This window comes from Mastomys coucha, chromosome X (assembly GCF_008632895.1).
Source record: "Mastomys coucha isolate ucsf_1 chromosome X, UCSF_Mcou_1, whole genome shotgun sequence".
In the NCBI taxonomy this organism is placed as follows: domain Eukaryota; kingdom Metazoa; phylum Chordata; class Mammalia; order Rodentia; family Muridae; genus Mastomys; species Mastomys coucha.
In genome coordinates, this window is record NC_045030.1 from 70,760,747 (window position 1) to 70,771,831 (window position 11,085).

Here is an 11,085-nt window from a genome sequence, read left to right on the forward strand (position 1 = left end):
TTGAACTCAGAAATCTGCCTGCCTCTGCCTCCCAAGTGCTGGCATTAAAGGCATGCGCCACCACTGCCCCGCGAAGGAGGAAATATTAAGGAAGTATAAATACGATGCTCACTACTTGGCTATTGTTTTTGTTTTAACACGCAATAACAGTATTTTAAAAGTTAGATGAAGAATAGATACAAATATAAAAGCTCAAAGAATATTTTATAATAATCTTTGGGTAGCATATTTAGTCAATATTCAATTTCATCTTATAACACACTTTATAATTGTATTCTAAACAAAATCCAATCAAACATGAATTATTTTTAGATATGGATTTCAAAATAACTTTAGTTTGTATACTCAGGAGAGAGATGAAATGTGCAGTTAGAAAACAGGGGTATTAGAGGATACGTTTCTATAAGAGGGTCAAAAATGAGAAGCTAGTTAATGGAGTGTCAGGGAAGCAAAACATGAGAGGTGGACTGCTTGATGAGGGGAGAAAGTCTGAAGGCATCATCTTTTGACAAGTGAAATCCTTTGCAGAGGAATTTTGTTAACAGACATCAAACTGTAAGGAGTTGAGCTCAAGTGAAGTGTGGAGAATAATCCTTCCATAAGTTTCTCTTTGAAATGGAGTAAACAAACTAGAAGGACCGAATACTCTCAACTTTTTATCATTGGAAATTAGTTGCATGTCCTCTCTGCTCAGTAGCACTATTACCCCAAGACCCTGTTTTAAAATGTTGTTTCCTGTGACTCTCCTCCAGCCAGGAGCTGGTTCTCAGACCTTGTCTTGCCACAAATAGCCACACCTCTCTCAAAGTCCCTGCTATGCCCGGAAAAACCTCCTCCAGAGACCGAAGATGAAGATGCTGATTGGGCCGCGAGATGCTGACAGACTGGGGGAGGGGTTTCTGCCTGCCTGCTTGTAAGAGACAATTGAATAATACACATGCTGGACTGAAAGCACACCATGGCTTGGTCCTTTTTTTTTTTTTTTTTAATCCTCTCTCGCTGTCCGGTTCCATTCTCTACAGGCTCCTACCACTCTCCCAGACAGAGAACCCGTTTTTATTTATTTAGCTGCAGGCAGCAACAGTTTCCCAAATGGTTTTTAAAAATAACAGGGCTTGGAATTTTCTGAATCAAGGTTAGCTGCTCATTAGAAGTCTCAAACTCATAAACAGGGGCTCTCTCAAAGAGAACAGGTGGTAGACATTGAAATAAACCTTGGCAAAAGGGAGGAGACATCTGTTTCTCTAAGGCACAAGGGAATAAAGAGACAAAACAGACAGACAAATACTGGTTCCCATAAGCAAGTGAAAGGAAGCTGAAAGAACATTTGTCAGAGGAGCTGAAAGTACCAATGTGATAAAAGCAAGGAAACTAAGCAAGCTCTGGAAATCTGAAACTTGGAAGAACAACTGTCATGTAAGCTCAAAATACCAACTCTGCTTGTTTCAATTTGATCTCTCTTTATTAGCATTCAATATGCTCCAAGAACCCTAACAGACACTCACAAAGACACACAAACCAGGCTGAACATCTTTTCTGATAAAAAGTGGAAACTTCCTGTCATGACATTACATTCCTCTGCATTTCCTCATGATTTTCTGATTTCCTGCCAAACTCCCTTTATGGAACCAATACTTTTCCTCCATGGATACCTCAAATGTGTAGGTTAAATACAAATGCATAGCAGCTTCTATCATCAGTCATCTTTTCATTTTTCTGAGTAGTCATGTTCTCATATTACATCTAGCAAAGGCTTTCTATCTCCAAACTTCTCTCAAGGCATACACTAGTATGGGTAATGAAGGGAAACAAATGGATATTTAAACTCAGAATTGTGCCCATTTGCCTCCTAGGTTGTATTGCTCATGTCATCAGTGAAATAGCTGTCTATAATTCTCCCAGAATATATATTTGTATTCCTAGAAGTATATATCACTGAGAGCAGAGAGCATCATCAAATCTTTGAATATGTGAACATGTCTTGAAGACCAGAATTATAATAAAGTTAATGGCATAACACTGTAGGAGGCTTGACTTTATTTTGCTGTCATTGGCTATTGTTTGTTGCTCTGTGTTGCTAGGAAGCACTCTGAAAGGGAAAGGGGGGAGGTTAAAATCACTCAGAAAGATGCTGGAACTCAGGTTGGCAGAAATGGCTAAGGCCCAAGGAACAAGGAATTGGCTATTGTTTTATAAATTATAGTGCATTGCTGCTGCTCAAGTCCTTTTCATCTCCACAAAATCATGGATCAAGCCAACTACCTGCACAATGGCCTTGTATGATTGAGTTTGGAGTTGAGAATTTGGTGAAAATTAAAGAAAGGGGACTTAGTTCAACAGCTGGAATGATGTGGCACAGAATCAAAACAGGAAGATTATCCATCAGGAAAAGTAATTCTGCACGGGTAGGTTTGAAGTCTGGAGGTATGAGAGAAAACATTAATAATCCCCTCAAGAATCCATAAAGACATTTGTAAGACTCTCACTGCATATGGTGTGTAATTTGAGCTATTTCCATTTCAATTTCAAAGTTAATGTGTCTCAGTTGATGCTGGTTATACATTTATTCAACTAACTAAAGGGCATCCCTGCTTAGAGACTTATGGGATATCAGCTATAGACAACAGGCCCCAAGTTCCCCCCTCCACAAAGCCCTAATCTGTCCCAGTTGAAGTTTTCTATATTTAATAATTGCCAAGTAGCACTATTTATCCAGCTGCCCAAATTTCTTTTCCTCACCCCTGTCCCACCATGTTTCATCAATCACCATGGCTTACTATTTCAACATCCATATCAAATTTTGCCTCCCTCTGTTGACTTCCTTAGTATCAGCTGTGAATACTCCCAGCCAAAGCCTCACTAATCTCATAGCTTCCACTCCCACTTTCCCATAGCCCTTACTCTACACACCAGACAAAACAACAAAGCCAGATCATCTCACACCCCTACACCACATAGTTGTAAGAGAAAACAAAGTCCAAATTCCTATGTCTTTCATGAACTAGCTCCTGCTGGCCTTCATCATGGCCTTCATCATTCTCTCATTTGAATTTTCCATTTCAGTCTCTAAAAACTACTTTTCTTTCTCAGATTACTTCAAGCTATCCCTTTTATATCTTGAAATGTACACAACTTTCAGTTATAACTTAATTGCCAATTTTTTTAAAAGGATGACCATACTTTCCAGCTCTCTGAGTTATGTGGCATCTGTTTATTCCTCTGTCATATTGCTTTCTATGCTCCTTAAATTGTCAGATTATCTTTCTCTCGGGGTCTCAGCTATATCACTATAAACTAGTACAAAGCCTGCTTTACACATATTGTTAAATATTTATTTCCTAATACTATGCATGAAATGTTTTTATCAATTGAATTATTTCAACTTCATATTATATATGATAATATATTGTAAGCAATATATTATCAACTTAAACCAAAACTTTATGATATTTTCTCATTTAAATTCAACAAAGAACATGTTCAGCATGTCAAGTTTTATTTAATTTAAGTAAGACCTAAATAAATATTCTAAATGTCAAGTTTTAGACACTCATGGAAGAAATTCAGCATACAAATCTCTTTAAAAGCAGTATAATAATAATTGTCCCAGAAAAGGTCACTTTGTTAGTTGTCCTTTAATAAATATAGGACATTCTGCTCTGCACAGTAGAATATTTTTTACATTCATAAATGTTGTGCTAAAGTCCCAGAAATACTTAATACTCTTAAGTGGATTAAACATGCCTCCTATGATCTGATTTATACGGTGAATATGCCAAGCAAATCCTTTCTCTACAGAGAGAAGAGATTGTAAACTTCAGTTGAACTCTGATAAAATTATCATATATACCTACCTAGTGGATAATGAATTAATAAAAATTTGCTTTAAGCTCTTCTTATGATATCACCAACCAATGTTTGCAGATATGTTCAATGTAGCAGATATATCCTGAAACCATACAGCTTCCTAAGGCATTCACTAGATATTTGTGTTTAGAAAACCAGAAGTATATTAAGTGTAAAGGAGGAATTGATTTATGAAGTATGTTAAAACATCTTTAATTTTAAGGCCGAGTCAATATCATTTTATAATAATCAGAGGCTAAAATGAAACTCTTCTATAGTGACTTACCTAAAACAACAATACAATTTATTTTGTCTTTTCACTTTTTTAAATTTAGAAACCAATTTTTTCTCACATGGCTCACAGTGAATTTGATTTCTCAACCAATGTTTTGAAGTTCAACTCAGAAAACAATGTGTAATATATGTAAAATGATACTTGTGATTAATTTTAAAGTGTTATATGTTTCTATTCCTGATAGTGAATTAAACTCTTTGCACTAGATCAGTCTCTAACACATCAAAAATACTAAATGGATCCCCAACCCATGATGTCACTAGTTTTAGTCCAGTCCTTCATTCACGAAAAAAGAATTTGTTTCATTTTAGAGACCTGGGGTTTTTATCTTACAGTTTATGCATTATCTTGCCTGGAACTTCCCTGACACAAATGGTCTTGGCTAGAAATGAAGGCCTAGAACCCAGAACTGGAGTGGCTGACATTCTATATAACATAGTCCCGCCATAATACAACATATTTGGCAGTCTTTGATTTGTCTTCCACATCCTGATGCCCTCTGATAATGGATTTTGTGATCAATACTGCTCTAGAATATAAAAAGAAATGAAAGATATCCCCCAGCACTGATATGTCAACAACTCCAGATCAAATCTGTTCATTCTTCCTTCTCTAAAATACAAATTTTTAACATGCTTGGCTATAATATAATTTTCCAATTGTACAAACATCAATTAGTAATCTAAAAGATGGTTTTCAAAGTATGAGGGAAGGAAGTATAGAGAGATTTGCAAGCAAAAAGAAAAGCAGGTAAAGATCAGTATAATCAATAAGAACAGTGGTTTCTTTAAATGACTACAGCAACACAAAGAGTTTTCCAAGGCAGGTACCAGAATTCAGAGTGACAATCTAGGCCCTTTGGGTATGACTTGTCCCATGACCCCCTTAACAGTTCCTGAGGAGAATACCATATCAGAACACAAAAATCACTGATGGTCATTTTCACCCTGAAATATTGAAGTAAAGCCAGTATGACCTGCTCTGCTCAGTGTAGAAATGCATGGTCTGATGACACAGCCATAACACAGGCTAAAATAAACCACATTTTGCCACTTAAGTAGTAGAATAGCTATCTAATTAACTCACATGGTCATTTTTAACCAGAATTTGACGTGCTAGGCACTATCAGGCAAATGAGTGACTTTTGTGAATTATGGCATATTACTGTCATTTGAAAGGAACATATGTTTAAAAGTACTGCTTATGGACCATAACCATGGAAAGTGGACAGAAAGATAGTTTGTATAAATCATCCATTTCATGAAGCTATAAACTGGGTCTATGTTGTGATAAATTCATGTTAAATCAAAGCAATTATCTGGGGATTAAGTCCAGATTGCTGTATTACTGTGAATGTATGTAATAAAAGAGACACTTTACAAGGCTTTGATAATAAAAAGGGAAAGAGATGAGGGAAACCATTGGAAAACAGTGTATTAGTCAGAGTTCTCTAGAGTAACAGAACTTACAGAATGAATCTACATATGTAGAGAAAGGAGATTTATTAAAATGACTTAAAGGCTGTTGTCCAGCTAGTCTAACAAAGGCTGGCTATGAATGGAAAGTCCAAAGAACCAATAGTTGCTCAGTCCATAAGCTGGATGTCCCAGCTGATCTTCAGTATACATGGTATTCCAGAAGAAGCAAACTCTTACACCAGTGGAAGAATAGATAAATTTTAATCAGTAACAGGTTTAATATCAAGGAAGAATTATTACAAGACAACAACTGTTCATATAGAAATAATTTACTCAAGAAACCAAATATCTACCACAATGTTTACTGTTAACTATTATTTCCCATTACAAGTAGACTTGATATGCAGATGGTATCATGCAACCTTTGATAACACCCCATTTATAAGTGATTAGTAAAATATCATGATATTTGGCTCTTACAAGACAGTTATCATTCAGAACCCTTAAGTGATAGGATAAAAATTAGAAGAAATATATTTAATAGATTGATATTATCATAGAATGATCCAGATCAGCTCATTCATAAAGCTGTTTTGGGTGAGTGTCTATGGTTACCATACCAACTTAAGGATAGTATTATTGTGGCCACAGTGGCCATAATTTTCTTTCTTACCAGCAGTTCAAATGCCATATGTGATATGTTGATTCAAGGTTAATTATCCTCTATAGTACAAAAGTAGAAAATAGAGTTCTTCTGTATCTTTGGGCAAGCCAGTTTGCCAGTTTCTCCTAAAATGGTGAAAATTCAATAGCAAGACTTCTTAGTAACTCCCATTTGGCTTCTAACAAATACTACAGTATATCAGAAAGAAATTCTCATGAGTAACAGTAAGTATATCGTGCCATGTAAGTATATGTTTTCCATGGTTATTCCATCATCTTACCTATACTCTCAGTCGTTAATATTTCCATAACTACATTGTATAGCCTTGAGGTATCTGGGACAAAAATGTCCTTCATAAGAGATGAAAATAGGTTTGCTGGGTATCTAGATGGGACTGGTAACATGCCAACATTTAATGGAATGTCCAATTGTTCTGATGATTTTATGAAAAGATTAAGAGTATCTTATTTCATATTGCATTCCATATTCCCTTCCCTTGGGACACTCCTCAGTCACCTTATTTAGGGGTCAGCCTTACTTTCCTTAGTGATTCACTGTTGTGGATTGTCCTGATACTGTTTGTATTTTGATGTTAATTCCACTTCCCCAAGACGGGATGCCTCTAACAAGGACTGAATCATTTACTCAGGTGACGTCATGTGAACCTTCTCCCCATTTTAACTTGTAAGATACTAGCTGTGCGCCTAGATTGGGCAGATATACCATGACAGTACTTATATTTCCCAGCTATGAGATCCCTTGTAACTTGTGGTTTCTCTAGGCCACGTGCTTCTGCTCCATTTTCCTTCCACCTTGTCTTCTTCAGTCTTCCTCTCTCTCCTTCCTCTCTACCTTTCTCTCCCTCTCTCTCTAAAACTCTTAGCTCCAGTTTGCCCTTCCACTGCCCAGTCACTGGCTCTAGCCTTTACTTCACAAGGAGGAAAAGGTTCACGTGAAGTCACCTGAGTATGATTCCCTCCTCCGAGGCAGCCCATCTTGGGAAAGCAGAATTAGCATCAAAATACAAACAGGGCCAGGGCATCCACAACACTTCACATCTCAATTGTATCTCAGAAAGGAGTGAAGAAAAACTGTAGCAACTAAGCTTTGGCCTCTATTCTCAGCTCATTCTCAAAGAATTACAAGACACCACTCACACCACTCACATAGAGAGACATCCTTTGGTCTTTCTTCCATTTCAACTCTCCCTTTCCAAAATGAACTAGTTAACTGTAAGATATCAACATACAGGAAAGAGTTCATGAGATAATTATATCATTTAAATTTTATACAATGTCAATTTGCATAAACACTAGTTTTTTAGCGAACAGTTATTTTAATGAATAATTGAAAGAAGAAAAAAAACTTTCTGAGTCTTCCCCAAATTGATTGGCATTAACAATTTGCCAAACATTTGGTGGTGCTAAACAGACTCAAGAAATGATATCAGAATTCTCCTGAAAGTTTTTTTTTTTTTTTTTTTTTTCGACACAGAGTTTCTCTGTATAGCCCTGGCTGTCCTGGAATTCACTCTGTAGACCATGCTGGCCTCGAACTCAGAAATCCACCTGCCTCTGCCTCCCAAGTGCTGGGAATAAAGGTGTGCACCACCACTGCCCAGCCTCCTGAAAGTTTTGATACATGCATTTTTATAATTATGTTTTCATTTCCAAATATAAATTGTTATGATTCTTAGTTATCCTAATGTCCTGCATACAGTAGCCATATATATATGTATGCATACATATATACCACAATTGAGCATAATTGACATCTTATCTCTTTATTACACTTAATTTCCAGTTTAGAAGAAGTAAATATAAATTCAAATTTAATTACTATTAATATATACATTAAAAGGTTTTCCAGTTTGCTAAACCCTCTCCTACTTTACAATGAAGAAACTGGCTCACCAAGAAGTGGTAAAGTAAATTATTCTATTTATTAATATTTAATATATTTTGTCCCCGAGGAAATGTTTTATGGTACTGTCAATAACTTACCACATAAAGTGACAGTATTCCATTTTAGAATCTCCTTTTATTTGTTTGTTTTGTATTATTATTAATTATCATTTAGTATTGTGTGCATATGTGCATGGTGCGTGCCTAAGTGAGGGGAGTACATTGCCACAGCATGCTTATGGAGGCACAAGGATAACTTTGTGACGTCTACCTTTACATGGGCTCTAGGGATTGTACTCAGGTTGCAGAATTCCATGGAAAGTGCTTTTACCCAATGAGCCAGCTTGCCATCCCTAGATTATATTTTTAATTTTACTCAGATATAAGTAGAAGAGAAGAGGTTTCTAGTACCTCACCCATCCATGGTCAAATAATAAACACTACTTGAGCAAATGGCAACAGGTACAGAGATCCACAGCCAGATAATATGCAGAGTGAAGAGACTTGGAACACTCAACCCTAAATAGTATGTGTCCATCAAATCCCTCCCCTCAGAGCTCATGGAACCTTACAGAAGAGGAGGCAGAAGAAGTTTAATGAGCTAAAGGGGAAGGACACCAAGAAAACAAGATCCTCTAAACCAACCAAACAAAATTCATATGAAATCAGAGACTGAAGCAGTCTGCATAGGACCTACAAGGAGTTGTACCAGGTCCTCTGAGCATATATTATGGCTTCCGTTTTAGTGTATTTATGGGATTTCTGATATATAAATAAATGAATAGGTCTCTGTTGTGTCTTCTCTTATACTCTTTTCTTTCTGTTTGTTTGTTTTTCCCAATTGCAATAAGTTAGTTTTTGTTTTATCTTATTATATTTCATTTTATTATTTAAAAATTTCATTGTCTTTCATTTTTATTTATTCTTCTCTCATACATTATTTTCCAACTGCAGTTTCCCCTCTCTCCACTTTGACCAGTCATACACACACACACACACACACACACACACACATACACACACACACATACACCATCCCTGTTTTTATAAGCATGTTCCAGGGAAACAGTTTATGTTTATATAGTTGAAGATTATATCCCCTATTACATCTTATATGGTCAACAATATAAGTATAAATGCATTGTAGAAAGTGTGCACTCTGTGGCAGTGTTACAATGAAGAATCAATGCTTTCTGGGATCATCAGTGCAGAGATACCCATAAAATAGGATACACATCACACAGAAAAGTCACTATTCTGTAAAAGACATTAAATGTGTAGATAGTATGACTCTACATATGAAAAAGTAATTAGTTCATATGAAATAGAATCCATAATACACAGAAATGAATCAGTTATAATGTCATTTCTTTTTTGCTGTTTTTGATTTTGTTTTGTTTGTTTGTTTGTTTTTGTTTTTTCGAGACAGGGTTTCTCTGTATAGCCCTGGCTGTCCTGCAACTCACTCTGTAGACCAGGCTGGCCTCGAATTCAGAAATTCGACTGCCTCTGCCTCCCAAATGCTGGGATTAAGGGCGTGCACCACCACCACCTGACAGTAACACTCTTCTTTATGGTTGTTATTCTAACTGAAGTAATTGTAATTTTTGTTTCTCTTATGGATAGGGAGACTTTATAGTTATTTTTAATATCATCTATTTTCTTTTTGTGAACTGCTCAATAGACTGTTTGATTGAGTTATTTTACTGTTGCTTAGCTTTTATAGTTCTTCATACATTGTAGATATTAATCCTCTGTCAGATACATATCTAGAAAATATGGCTAGAGGAATAAAGGGAATTAATTGGAAGGGTAGTAAAAGTAAAGTAAGTGGGAACAGAGCAGGGGAAGTATGCTCAACATTCAATATATCTGTAAGAAATTTTAAATAAGAAATATTAATTCTAAAATCATTCACACATTTCTTGGACATTTATATGCAGTAGAAATATAAGGACAAGAATGCTTCACATACATAATTACCATTTCCACACCATTTAGTCAAATTTTACTATTAAGCTATGAAGTAAACACTGACCTCTAAAAAATGTAGTCTACCTTTAAATGCAAGTAATCAGTGTAGTATGGTTCACAATCTACCAGTTTCTCACATAGTTCTTCCATTAAAAGACAAAAGGTGACATTAGGGTACATAAAGTCCGCTTGTCTAAATACAAATAAAATTATCTTTCTGTAAATTTGGATTTGATTAGTATAATTAGTCTAATTTTCAGAAAAGGAATGACTAATGTTAATGGTCCATGGCTGAAGGTGTGAACCTTAAAGGCATTATTCCTGTCACAAGTATGTGATCTGTGACTTCTTACATTACTATAGGTAAAATATATAATATATTCATCCCTTAGTTCAATCATCTATAAAATAGGAAACAATAGTGCTGGCCTCACAAATAGATTGAAAGAATAAAATAGAATACACATTGCTAAGAAAAGTCACTATTCTGTAATAAACATTAAAATATGAAAAAATAATCAGTTCAGTATAAAATAAAAACCATAATACACAGAAATAAATCAGTTGTAATGCCATTTCTTAAAGAGTTCATGGCCAGACTGAAAGAATAACATGAATGTACAAATAATTACAATCTAAGATAGGCTTTTTAATTCTCTAGTAAGTAAGAATTTATCATTTATGATTTTTTTTTGTTTGAAGGTAACAAATACAGTAGTTTATGTAGCTGAATGTCATATAGGCTCTTGGATTCAAAGAGAAATTTTCATAAAGCACCCTCAAGGACTTGAATGAAGATTTCCCTAATCTATCTTCTTCCCTATCTCTGTGTGTGTCTCTCTCTGTCTATGTGTGTATGTCTCTGTTTCTGTGTGTGTGAATGTGTGTGTGTCACTCCCTCCCCCTTTCTAAGTATTCACTGTTTAAAAAAGTCACTGTTTAAAACGAGAATCATGCTGGGCGTGGTGGCGCACGCCTTTAATC